A 13767-nucleotide genomic window follows, 5' to 3' on the forward strand; every position below is an offset into this window, starting at 1 on the left:
TTCTAAAATCTTGTTTACGCTTTGTCATGATGAGGTATTGTGTATACATTGATGAGATAAAATATATTTAATCAATTTTAGAATAAGGCTGTAACATAACAAAATGTGGAGAAAATCAAGGGGTCTGAATACTTTTTGAATGCACTTTAAGTGCCTTTGAATGGGGTATGGTAGTAGGTGCCAAGCGTACCGGTTGAAGTGTGTCAATAACTGCAACGCTGCTGAGGTTTTTCAAGCTCAACAGTTTCCCGTGTGTATCAAGAGTGGTCCACCACCCAAAGGACATTCAGCCAACTTGACACAACTGTGGCCAGCATCCCTGTGGAACGCTTTCAACACCTTGTTCGAGTCCATGCCTCGAACGAATTGAGGCTATTCTGAGAGCAAAAGAGGGTACAGCTCAATATAAGAAAGGTGTTCCTAATGTTTTGTCCACTCAGTGGTACTGCTACATCAGAGTATGAACTCTGTGGTCACGGTCTTGGAATTTCCCATTCCCACTTCTACAGTAGATGGCGATAATTCACCAGTAGATGGAATGCCCAATCACCACATCCAAAGATGAAGAAGTGGGGGTGTCATGCTTGGTGTTGCTTCTCTCCACTCTGTGTCTCTTTAGCTAACTGAAGAGAAAATAGTCCTCTTTACTCCATACTCCATCATTTTATGACAGAATTATCAAACGCGGTCAGTTGCGTTTTTATTATTAGTCCCCCCCAAGTGGCTTGTGGCTGTCTAGCTAGGCTAGCTACTCCCCTGTGTAGCAACACTTGGCTGGCTAGCTAGCTGTCTGAGCTATTGTTTGTTGTTGTTGCAGTCAAATCTCAAACAAATCACAGATGGTGTAAAACAAGCCCTCCAAGGTAAGTGTTGCAATAGCTGTTGCTGTCTTAAGTTATTCTCCTGCTTTGATGTTCACGAATAAAAAGGGGGCTTGATGGCGAATCAAACAAGTAACGTTATCTTGCTAGCTTATATAGCTGTAGCTAGTTAGCTATTTGTATCTTTAGTTGTATCACGAATTATCTTGATGGGTCATTGGGTCTTTGGTGTGGTGATGACAACTAAATGTCACAAAGCTAATGTTAGCTAATAGCAGCTAATTAGCTTGCTAGCAATCAAAGCCTTAGCTTTTGTTGACAGTTATTGCCTTTTGTCTTCGAGATCATCTGATGATCCTATGGTATTATACCAGTGGCAATTAGCTATCTCACCCATAATATATTATCTCTAAGCTAGTCAGCTGTAGCTAGCTAACGTTGCTAAATCAACTCAACCAGAGACAGGCTAACGTTAGCAAGGGTTAGCTAGCTAGGTAACTAGCTAACCAGATACATTGCACCTACCAATAGTTAGCTAGCAAGCCAACTAGCTATGCTATCTAACATAGCTACCTAGCTAGCTAGCCAGCTAGCCAGAAAAAGAATAGTAAAAAGTAACGTTAGCAAGCAAGATTGCTACATTTGAAAGGTTGATTTGACTAGCTGGCCAATTGTTTTTAGATACGCTCCCTTTCTAAATCGAGATAATTAGCTAGCAGTTAGCATAGCTAAGCTAATTAGCTAGCTAGGTAACAATGATAGAACTGTCAATGAGATGGCTATGTTGCAGCTTCTAGACAATACTCTTTCACTAGCAAACTGTTAGCGAAATCTGTGATTTCTGTAAATTCAGATTTAAGGTCATCATTTAAAAAAAACACCGTTATTTTAGGGTAAGAGTTGCCTGCTTGGTACCTTATCTCTAGCTAGTTGTTTGTTGTTTGTCCCCCATAAGCAAACAATGAGTGTCGCTAGCTAACGTTACAAAGAAAAGTCATCAAAACCCAGCCTGTTGTATTTCAATGCTTTGTGCTGTTTTGTCGTCTGAACGTTGCCACAAAAAGCAGTTGGCAAGTTTGATGTGAAAAGTGATTTGCTGTGTACTGGACGTGTTCTCAACATAAGGAACTGTAACTGTTTTCAACATATGGATCAAATTATGTATGTTCTTACAAGTTGATATAAAGCACCATGAATTCTTCTTCCACCCCATGTTTGGCTCTTTACTGTCTGGAGGATAATATATCAATCTTTTTAGTATGGTCTCTCGGTGCTCTCTGTGTAAAACACTGATGTGATTGTAAAAACACTGCTTTTCACTTGGAATAAGACTGATGCCGTTTTCACCATAAACACTGATTAAAGGGTACTGTCTGGGACCATTCTGTTCAGTAACACACACACACACACACACACACACACACACACACCATCAAATAGGCATGCAAGTGTGCTGTAAATGTCTATCTAGCGTTGCACAAGGCATTTTGTTCGGTTAGCCTAGATGTCTGCTAACTGAATAGGAGTAATCTGATGAACGTCTGGAGAGAAGAACACTTCACATTCACCCAAGAAGGTCATTTGGAATTGTTTAAGGATTGATTTGAGCGGGAATGGCAGCTGGGAGAGCAGGGAATGATGGTGTTGGCATACATCTGGAAGGCTTTGCCAATGAAGTGTTTGTCTGACTGACTGACTGACTGACTGAGGATCACTTGGGAGTGCCATATTCCCTGCGTAGGCCTGTTTGATTACCTGCGTAGGCCTGTTTGATTACCTGCGTAGGCCTGTTTGATTACCTGCGTAGGCCTGTTTGAATACCTGCGTAGGCCTGTTTGAATACCTGCGTAGGCCTGTTTTATTTCCTGGGTAGGCCTGTTTTATTTCCTGGGTAGGTCTGTTTTATTTCCTGGGTAGGCCTGTTTTATTTCCTGGGTAGGCCTGTTTTATACCCTGGGTAGGCCTGTTTTATTACCTGAGTAGGTATTTATTCTCTGGGTAGGCCTATTTATTCACAGTGTACACCTATTTATTCACTGTGCTGCTGTGGCAAGTCTTTGTTAGTTGATTTGTCAATAGGCAGGATGGAGGGGTGTCAGTGTTTTCATGCTGTGTTCTTATGCAGCCAGGCAGCGTGCTGTTTCTGTGCTGTGTTCGTATGCAGCCAGGCAGCGTGCTGTTTCTGTGCTGTGTTCGTATGCAGCCAGGCAGCGTGCTGTTTCTGTGCTGTGTTCGTATGCAGCCAGGCAGCGTGCTGTTTCTGTGCTGCGTGTGTGTTGTTGTTCTTTACCTAGATCTCTCTTCACAAACATGTTCCCCTCCTCAGCATTGTCCGTAAGATAATACACCATTATGGTTAGTCTCAGTGGAAGTCAAGTGAGTCAGAGTTGCAGTGAGAGAGGTAACATATTATCCACTATCTATAGACATATGTTTTGAAATCGAAGGAGACTTTTTTTTTCTCTGTTAGGTTCTTATTGTTTTATTTTCATCTTAGGGATTTGAAGAATCCCTGTACGGTGAAAGTACTTTGACAACTGGTGTAAAAAAAATAATAATAATAAAATTAAAAAAAAGCCTTCATAAATAGACCACATTTGATAAAAATAAAAAAAAAAGTTTTTAAAGTGGTCTATTTCTCCATTGAAATGGAGTCGTGGTAGTGTATGAAGTGATTCTGTTAGACTCTTAGATGATACAGGGTAATTCACCTGAGGATTGACTGCTTAACATTCCAGTACTAGGTTTCTTAGATGGTTTATTTATTACCATTGAAATGCTCTTGTATCACCAGTGCTTCGGTGACATGCTCTACACACATACGACTGCACTTGATATGGTTGGGCCGTATGAATAATCTTGCTTTGTTTTTTTTCCTTTGTTATCTGCCTGGTTACATTGTTACCTTGTAGGACAACGTTCTTTTGTCCAGAGCATTACTTTACAATGTTCCCTCAAAGAGCTCTCGATGGGGCTGTTCAAGTGCTGAACATTTTATTAAAATAAGTATCTGTCAGACCATGCTGATAGGCAGGCAGCACATGGTGCTCTCACAAGACAAGCAGGCTTCTCGCTCTGTCTGTCCTGTCTGTCCTGTCTGTCTGTCTGTCTGTCTGTCATTGTTTTCCTCAAAATATGTTTTTCTGTATCATGCCAACAACCAGAGTAATTGGCTGTTGCAGTGTTTCTCATGTGTTGTTTTAAGATATTGGGCTGAGACACAAGCCTGGCAAACTGGCAGGAATGAGACACACACAAACGCTCTTTCTTTCTTTCCGTAGACATCTGTGGCATTGTGTTGTGGCCTTTTATTGTCCCCAGCAGAAGGTGCACCTGTGTAATGATCATGCTGTTTAATCAGCTTCTTGATATGCCACAACTGTCAAGTGGCTGGATTATCTTGGCAAAGGAGAAATTCTCACTTACAGAGATGTAAACAAATTTATGCACAACATTTGAGAGAAATAAGCTTTTTGTGCGTATGGAACATTTCTGAGATGTTTTTATTTCAGCTCATGAAACATGGGACCAAGACTTACATGTTGAGTTTATAGTTTGTTCATTCCATTGCATGAGCCACATAATTTACCATCATTTTAAATGAACACTCTACATTACCATGGAAATGATTGCATCACCATACCAGGCAGCCATTGTGAGTGTACCCATGAGTTTACCTGTCAAATTTCCAGACTTAGCGGTTTCAAGCTCATTCTCTTAATTATTTGCAGCAACACCTTGCTAGTTTTAGAATGAGGCAATATCACTTTCATAATTTCATCCATGTTATCGCAGAAACAGACTGAACCGCATGAAGGCCTGGCTGTCCCGTCTTCAGCCAGCTGTTGTGTAAACGGTCAGGCTTGTTATTTTATATTCATCCATAACCGTCGGTTATACGGTAATTGAGCCAGTCCTACCACTGTGTTGTACTACTATGGCTATCCGATACTATCAGCACCATTCTACCCATGTTAACAGGAATGTATTTTTGCCACTAACATGCTTGTGTTGTTTGACCTGTGGTGCAAAAACATGATGGAATCTGTTTTCTCCCAGAAAGCACACTCTTCTCTTGCCCTTTTCCAAGGTTTTTCCTGGCTTGTTTTGCAGTGATACAGATCAGTCTACCAAATGTAGGCTAGTCCATCAATATCTGAAAGGCTGCATGTCTAATTGTCACTTTATGCCAGGGGTGTCAAACTCATTTTGCATGGGGGGTGTATTTGGTCTTCAGCGAGGTCCTGGGGATCGAACTGAAAATGTCCTCGCTGTCAAAATGTACAAAAGATAAAGGACTGTCTCTCATTTTGGGGAATTTGTGATTGATAATATTTAATTTAGGTGATTTATTATTAGTGAGTTCGACACAGTCAAGAAACTGTATTAATTTAGATCCGCTGTCATTTCTACTAGAGGTCGACCGATTTTAGGAATTTTCAATACTGATACAGATTATTGGAGGACCAAAAAAAAAGCCGATACCAATTAATCGGCCAATTTTTATATATATATTTTAAATAATAACAATTACAACAATACTGAATTAACACTTTAATTTTAACTTAATATAAATAAAATCTATTTAGTCTCAAATTAACATGCTAACATGAATTTCTTTTAACTAAATATGCAGGTTTAAAAATATATACTTCTGTGTATTGATTTTAAGAAAGGCATTGATGTTTATGGTTAGGTACATTTGTGAAACGATTGTGCTTTTTTTTCGCAAATGCGCTTTTGTTAAATCATCACCCGTTTGGCGAAGTTGAAGTAGGCTGTGATTCGATGATAAATGAACAGGCACCGCATTGATTATATGCAACGCAGGACAAGCTAGTTAACCTAGTAATATCATCAACCATGTGTAGTTAACTAGTGATTATGTTAAGATTGATTGTTTTTTTATAAGATAAGTTTAATTCTAGCTAGAAACTTACCTTGGCTCCTTGCTGCACTCGCGTAACAGGTGGTCAGCCTGCCACTCAGTTTCCTCATGGATTGCAATGTAATCGGCCATAATCTGCGTCCAAAAAGGCCGATTACCGATTTATGAAAACTTGAAATCGGTCCTAATTAATCAGTCGACCTCTAATTACACACAGTTTTGATTAATTTGATTTGGTTTTAGTAATTTTCAAGTATATTGAGTTGGTTCTCTCTACCTGTAGGCCATCTATTTGATGCTGTCTGGTCCAAACGAGTATGCCATTGTTGCCTCCCATAGCATTGAAGGCAAGCGAAGCCAGCGAGCATCTGGCCTCCCTTGACCAAAAAAAGTTTACAAAATTTGCTAAACTGAGCGCGTTCAACTGTGAACGGTTCTGTTGAACCAACAAACAAAAAAGTGTCAAGGGAAGCCATCTTGGATTTGGCGTCACTCCTATCAAATCCCATCGAGAGCAATACATCATTGACAGAAAAACTAGAATGGTTGCTTCTCGTTGTGGTGTTGTCCTCCGGTGGCTAGCTAGACAAAATGGGACCTTTCCTAAATTAGCCATGGATGGAGATAGGGATGTGGACTTGTGGTTTTACTTCTCCGTTCTGGCCAATGGTTCTAACGGCGATTCTGATCCAACCATTCATTCATACATTGTTGTGCCCCTGGCCTGAGAGGATGTTAGCTCAATATGTAGCTAGATGTAGAAGGCTAATGTTAACTAGCTAACGTTGCCCATGAATGGAAGTTAGGCTAGCGAGCAAGCATTTTAGCCAGGTAGCCTAGGACAACAAAAAAATTAACTTATGTACTGTATGACAGAGTGACAGAACATTTCATCAACTTGAAAGAGAGGAGGATGGCATTGGTGTTTCTCAACAAGTAGGGTGAGTCCACATGTTTTTCTACTTGCACACACACACACACACACACACACACACACACACACACACACACACACACACACACACACACACACAGAAATCAGAACCATGGACAGCCACATCATATTTATCTTATTGGGTTAGACTAAGCAGAGGTGATGATGATGTTGAAAGGCTGCTGGAATAGTGGAGGCAGCCCCTGTTTTTCTTTACGCCTTGCGGTAACTCTGTGGTTTTAAATCAATAGTTGTTTAGCCGTCCTAAAATATCGGAAATATTAACTTGCTTGACCATGCTGTTGGTCATGTAACTGTCTGTTACTGTACAGGCAATATGCTTTGTGGACTTCACTGGACGGAGGTTTCTATCCGGTTTTGTGATGAAACAAAGGTGTGGTTGAATTTATTCTGCCACTGTGTCTTCTTATTGTCTCGGCCTTTAGGCATTTATATCACGGTGGCAAGGCTTGACTTCCGCGGTGATTTTATCCGCGCACCTCTACTGGTTGGTTCTGGCCTGCAGGCCGTATGTTTACTGTAGTGTAGTCACTGTAGTGTAGTCTGGGACACTAGAAGGATGGACCCCCCCCTACTGTAAATTCAAATCAAATGTATTTATAAAGCCCTTCTTACATCAGCTGATATATCAAAGTGCTGTACAGAAACCCAGCCTAAAACCCCAAACAGCAAGCAATGCAGGTGTAGAAGCACGGAGGCTATGAAAAACTCTCTAGAAAGGCCAGAACCTAGGAAGAAACCTAGAGAGGAACCAGGCTATGAGGGGTGGCCAGTCCTCTTCTGGCTGTGCCGTGTGGATATTATAACAGAACACGGCCAAGATGTTCAAATGTTCATAAATGACCAGCATGGTCAAATAATAATAATCACAGTAGTTGTCGAGGGTGCAACAAGTCAGCACCTCAGGAGTAAATGTCAGTTGGCTTTTCAAAGCCGATCTTTGAGAGTATCTCTACCGCTCCTGCTATTTCTAGAGAGTTGAAAACAGCAGGTCTGGGACAGGTAGTGTAGTCTGGGACACTAGAAGGATGGACCCCCCCCCCCCTCTACTGTAGTGTAGTCTGGGACACTAGAAGGATGGACCCCCCCCCCCCTCTACTGTAGTGTAGTCTGGGACACTAGAAGGATGGCCCCCCCCCCCTCTACTGTAGTGTAGTCTGGGACACTAGAAGGATGGACCCCCCCCTCTACTGTAGTGTAGTCTGGGACACTAGAAGGATGGACCCCCCCCCCTCTACTGTAGTGTAGTCTGGGACACTAGAAGGATGGACCCCCCCCCCCCCTCTACTGTAGTGTAGTCTGGGACACTAGAAGGATGGACCCCCCCCCCCCCCCTCTACTGTAGTGTAGTCTGGGACACTAGAAGGATGGACCCCCCCCCCCCCCCCTCTACTGTAGTGTAGTCTGGGACACTAGAAGGATGGACCCCCCCCCCCCCCTCTACTGTAGTGTAGTCTGGGACACTAGAAGGATGGACCCCCCCCTCTACTGTAGTGTAGTCTGGGACACTAGAAGGATGGACCCCCCCCCCCCCCCTCTACTGTAGTGTAGTCTGGGACACTAGAAGGATGGACCCCCCCCCCCCCCCCTACTGTAGTGTAGTCTGGGACACTAGAAGGATGGACCCCCCCCCCCCCCCCTCTACTGTAGTGTAGTCTGGGACACTAGAAGGAAGGACCCCCCCCCCCCTCTACTGTAGTGTAGTCTGGGACACTAGAAGGATGGACACCCCCCCCCCCCCCCCCCTCCTGTAGTGTAGTCTGGGACACTAGAAGGATGGGCCCCCCCCCCCCCTCTACTGTAGTGTAGTCTGGGACACTAGAAGGATGGACCCCCCCCCCTCTACTGTAGTGTAGTCTGGGACACTAGAAGGATGGACCCCCCCCCCCCCTCTACTGTAGTGTAGTCTGGGACACTAGAAGGATGGACCCCCCCCCCCCCTCTACTGTAGTGTAGTCTGGGACACTAGAAGGATGGACCCCCCCTCTACTGTAGTGTAGTCTGGGACACTAGAAGGATGGACCCCCCCCCCCCCTCTACTGTAGTGTAGTCTGGGACACTAGAAGGATGGACCCCCCCCCCCTCTACTGTAGTGTAGTCTGGGACACTAGAAGGATGGACCCCCCCCTCTACTGTAGTGTAGTCTGGGACACTAGAAGGATGGACCCCCCCCCCTCTACTGTAGTGTAGTCTGGGACACTAGAAGGATGGACCCCCCCCCCCCTCTACTGTAGTGTAGTCTGGGACACTAGAAGGATGGACCCCCCCCCCCCTCTACTGTAGTGTAGTCTGGGACACTAGAAGGATGGACCCCCCCCCCCCCCCTCTACTGTAGTGTAGTCTGGGACACTAGAAGGATGGCCCCCCCCCCCCCCCTCTACTGTAGTGTAGTCTGGGACACTAGAAGGATGGACCCCCCCCCCCCCCTCTACTGTAGTGTAGTCTGGGACACTAGAAGGATGGACCCCCCCCTCTACTGTAGTGTAGTCTGGGACACTAGAAGGATGGACCCCCCCCCCCCCCCCCTCTACTGTAGTGTAGTCTGGGACACTAGAAGGATGGACCCCCCCCCCCCCCCCCCCTACTGTAGTGTAGTCTGGGACAATAGAAGGATGGACCCCCCCCCCCCCCCCCCTCTACTGTAGTGTAGTCTGGGACACTAGAAGGATGGACCCCCCCCCCCCCTCTACTGTAGTGTAGTCTGGGACACTAGAAGGATGGACACCCCCCCCCCCCCCCTACTGTAGTGTAGTCTGGGACCCTAAAAGGATGGACCCCCCCCCCCCCTCTACTGTAGTGTAGTCTGGGACACTAGAAGGATGGACCCCCCCCCCCCCACTCTACTGTAGTGTAGTCTGGGACACTAGAAGGATGGACCCCCCCCCCCCTCTACTGTAGTGTAGTCTGGGACACTAGAAGGATGGACCCCCCCCCCCCCCCCCCTCTACTGTAGTGTAGTCTGGGACACTAGAAGGATGGACCCCCCCTCTACTGTAGTGTAGTCTGGGACACTAGAAGGATGGACCCCCCCCCTCTACTGTAGTGTAGTCTGGGACACTAGAAGGATGGACCCCCCCCCCTCTACTGTAGTGTAGTCTGGGACACTAGAAGGATGGACCCCCCCCCCCCCTCTACTGTAGTGTAGTCTGGGACACTAGAAGGATGGACCCCCCCCCCCCTCTACTGTAGTGTAGTCTGGGACACTAGAAGGATGGACCCCCCCCTCTACTGTAGTGTAGTCTGGGACACTAGAAGGATGGACCCCCCCCCCCCCCCCCCTCTACTGTAGTGTAGTCTGGGACACTAGAAGGATGGACCCCCCCCCCCCCCCCTACTGTAGTGTAGTCGGGGACACAAGAAGGAGGGCCCCCCCCCCCCCCCCTCTACTGTAGTGTAGTCTGGGACACTAGAAGGATGGACCCCCCCCCCCCTCTACTGTAGTGTAGTCTGGGACACTAGAAGGATGGACCCCCCCCCCCCCCCTACTGTAGTGTAGTCTGGGACACTAGAAGGATGGACCCCCCCCCCCCTCTACTGTAGTGTAGTCTGGGACACTAGAAGGATGGACCCCCCCCCCCCCCCACTCTACTGTAGTGTAGTCTGGGACACTAGAAGGATGGACCCCCCCCCCCCCTCTACTGTAGTGTAGTCTGGGACACTAGAAGGATGGACCCCCCCCCCCCCCCCCCTCTACTGTAGTGTAGTCTGGGACACTAGAAGGATGGACCCCCCCTCTACTGTAGTGTAGTCTGGGACACTAGAAGGATGGACCCCCCCCCTCTACTGTAGTGTAGTCTGGGACACTAGAAGGATGGACCCCCCCCCCTCTACTGTAGTGTAGTCTGGGACACTAGAAGGATGGACCCCCCCCCCCCTCTACTGTAGTGTAGTCTGGGACACTAGAAGGATGGACCCCCCCCCCCCCCTCTACTGTAGTGTAGTCTGGGACACTAGAAGGATGGACCCCCCCCCCCCCTCTACTGTAGTGTAGTCTGGGACACTAGAAAAATGGACCCCCCCTCTACTGTAGTGTAGTCTGGGACACTAGAAGGATGGACCCCCCCCCTCTACTGTAGTGTAGTCTGGGACACTAGAAGGATGGACCCCCCCCCCCCCCCTCTACTGTAGTGTAGTCTGGGACACTAGAAGGATGGACCCCCCCCCCCCTCTACTGTAGTGTAGTCTGGGACACTAGAAGGATGGACCCCCCCCCCCCCCCTCTACTGTAGTGTAGTCTGGGACACTAGAAGGATGGACCCCCCCTCTACTGTAGTGTAGTCTGGGACACTAGAAGGATGGACCCCCCCCCCCCCCCTCTACTGTAGTGTAGTCTGGGACACTAGAAGGATGGACCCCCCCCCCCCCCCCCCTCTACTGTAGTGTAGTCTGGGACACTAGAAGGATGGACCCCCCCCCCCCTCTACTGTAGTGTAGTCTGGGACACTAGAAGGATGGACCCCCCCCCCCCCTACTGTAGTGTAGTCTGGGACACTAGAAGGATGGACCCCCCCCCCCCCCTCTACTGTAGTGTAGTCTGGGACACTAGAAGGATGGACCCCCCCCCCCTCTACTGTAGTGTAGTCTGGGACACTAGAAGGATGGACCCCCCCCCTCTACTGTAGTGTAGTCTGGGACACTAGAAGGATGGACCCCCCCCCTCTACTGTAGTGTAGTCTGGGACACTAGAAGGATGGACCCCCCCCCCCCCCCCCCTCTACTGTAGTGTAGTCTGGGACACTAGAAGGATGGACCCCCTCCCCCCCTCTACTGTAGTGTAGTCTGGGACACTAGAAGGATGGACCCCCCCCCCCTACTGTAGTGTAGTCTGGGACACTAGAAGGATGGACCCCCCCCCCCCCCTCCCCTCTACTGTAGTGTAGTCTGGGACACTAGAAGGATGGACCCCCCCCCCCACTCTACTGTAGTGTAGTCTGGGACACTAGAAGGATGGACCCCCCCCCCCCCTCTACTGTAGTGTAGTCTGGGACACTAGAAGGATGCCCCCCCCCCCCCCCACCTCTACTGTAGTGTAGTCTGGGACACTAGAAGGATGGACCCCCCCCCCCTCTACTGTAGTGTAGTCTGGGACACTAGAAGGATGGACCCCCCCCCCTCTACTGTAGTGTAGTCTGGGACACTAGAAGGATGGACCCCCCCCCCTCTACTGTAGTGTAGTCTGGGACACTAGAAGGATGGACCCCCCCCCCCCCTCTACTGTAGTGTAGTCTGGGAAACTAGAAGGATGGACCCCCCCCCCCCCCCCTCTACTGTAGTGTAGTCTGGGACACTAGAAGGATGGACCCCCCCCCCCCCTACTGTAGTGTAGTCTGGGACACTAGAAGGATGGACCCCCCCCCCCCCCTCTACTGTAGTGTAGTCTGGGACACTAGAAGGATGGACCCCCCCCCCCTCTACTGTAGTGTAGTCTGGGACACTAGAAGGATGGACCCCCCCCCCCCTACTGTAGTGTAGTCTGGGACACTAGAAGGATGGACCCCCCTCTACTGTAGTGTAGTCTGGGACACTAGAAGGATGGCCCCCCCCCCCCCCCCCCTCTACTGTAGTGTAGTCTGGGACACTAGAAGGATGGACCCCCCCCCCCCCTCTACTGTAGTGTAGTCTGGGACACTAGAAGGATGGACCCCCCCCCCTCTACTGTAGTGTAGTCTGGGACACTAGAAGGATGGACCCCCCCCCCCCCTACTGTAGTGTAGTCTGGGACACTAGAAGGATGGACCCCCCCCTCTACTGTAGTGTAGTCTGGGACACTAGAAGGATGGACCCCCCCCCCCCCCCCCCTCTACTGTAGTGTAGTCTGGGACACTAGAAGGATGGACCCCCCCCCCCCCCTCTACTGTAGTGTAGTCTGGGACACTAGAAGGATGGACCCCCCCCCCTCTACTGTAGTGTAGTCTGGGACACTAGAAGGATGGACCTCCCCCCCTCTACTGTAGTGTAGTCTGGGACACTAGAAGGATGGACCCCCCCCCCTCTACTGTAGTGTAGTCTGGGACACTAGAAGGATGGACCCCCCCCCCCCCCCTCTACTGTAGTGTAGTCTGGGACACTAGAAGGATGGACCCCCCCCCCCCCTCTACTGTAGTGTAGTCTGGGACACTAGAAGGATGGACCCCCCCCCCCCCTCTACTGTAGTGTAGTCTGGGACACTAGAAGGATGGACCCCCCCCCCCCCTCTACTGTAGTGTAGTCTGGGACACTAGAAGGATGGACCCCCCCCCCTCTACTGTAGTGTAGTCTGGGACACTAGAAGGATGGACCCCCCCCCCCCCCCCTCTACTGTAGTGTAGTCTGGGACACTAGAAGGATGGACCCCCCCCCCCTCTACTGTAGTGTAGTCTGGGACACTAGAAGGATGGACCCCCCCCCCCCCCTCTACTGTAGTGTAGTCTGGGACACTAGAAGGATGGACCCCCCCCTCTACTGTAGTGTAGTCTGGGACACTAGAAGGATGGACCCACCCCCCCCCCCCCTCTACTGTAGTGTAGTCTGGGACACTAGAAGGATGGACCCCCCCCCCCCTCTACTGTAGTGTAGTCTGGGACACTAGAAGGATGGACCCCCCCCCCCTCTACTGTAGTGTAGTCTGGGACACTAGAAGGATGGACCCCCCCCCTCTAGGATGGACCCCCCCCCTCTACTGTAGTGTAGTCTGGGACACTAGAAGGATGGACTCCCCCCCTCTACTGTAGTGTAGTCTGGGACACTAGAAGGATGGACCCCCCCCCCCCCCTCTACTGTAGTGTAGTCTGGGACACTAGAAGGATGGACCCCCCCCCCCTCTACTGTAGTGTAGTCTGGGACACTAGAAGGATGGACCCCCCCCTCTACTGTAGTGTAGTCTGGGACACTAGAAGGATGGACCCCCCCCCCCCTCTACTGTAGTGTAGTCTGGGACACTAGAAGGATGGACCCCCCCCCCCTCTACTGTAGTGTAGTCTGGGACACTAGAAGGATGGACCCCCCCCCCCCCCTCTACTGTAGTGTAGTCTAGGACACTAGAAGGATGGACCCCCCCCCCCCCCCTCTACTGTAGTGTAGTCTGGGACACTAGGATGGACCCCCCCCCCTCTACTGTAGTGTAG

General features: G+C 49.1%; 1 protein-coding gene across 5 annotated transcripts in view; it reads left to right on the top strand.

Moving 5' to 3' along the window:
• The first annotated feature begins 563 nt into the window (after positions 1 to 563).
• LOC115168705 (arginine-glutamic acid dipeptide repeats protein) overlaps positions 564 to 13767 on the top strand; it is a 361211-nt gene continuing 348007 nt past the window's right edge. For all 5 annotated transcript variants that reach the window (XM_029724206.1, XM_029724208.1, XM_029724209.1 and 2 more), the window contains exon 1: positions 564 to 863. The gene's annotated coding sequence lies outside the window, so the exon portion shown is untranslated. The remainder of the gene's footprint in view (positions 864 to 13767) is intronic.

This window comes from Salmo trutta, chromosome 30 (assembly GCF_901001165.1).
Source record: "Salmo trutta chromosome 30, fSalTru1.1, whole genome shotgun sequence".
NCBI lineage: Eukaryota > Metazoa > Chordata > Actinopteri > Salmoniformes > Salmonidae > Salmo > Salmo trutta.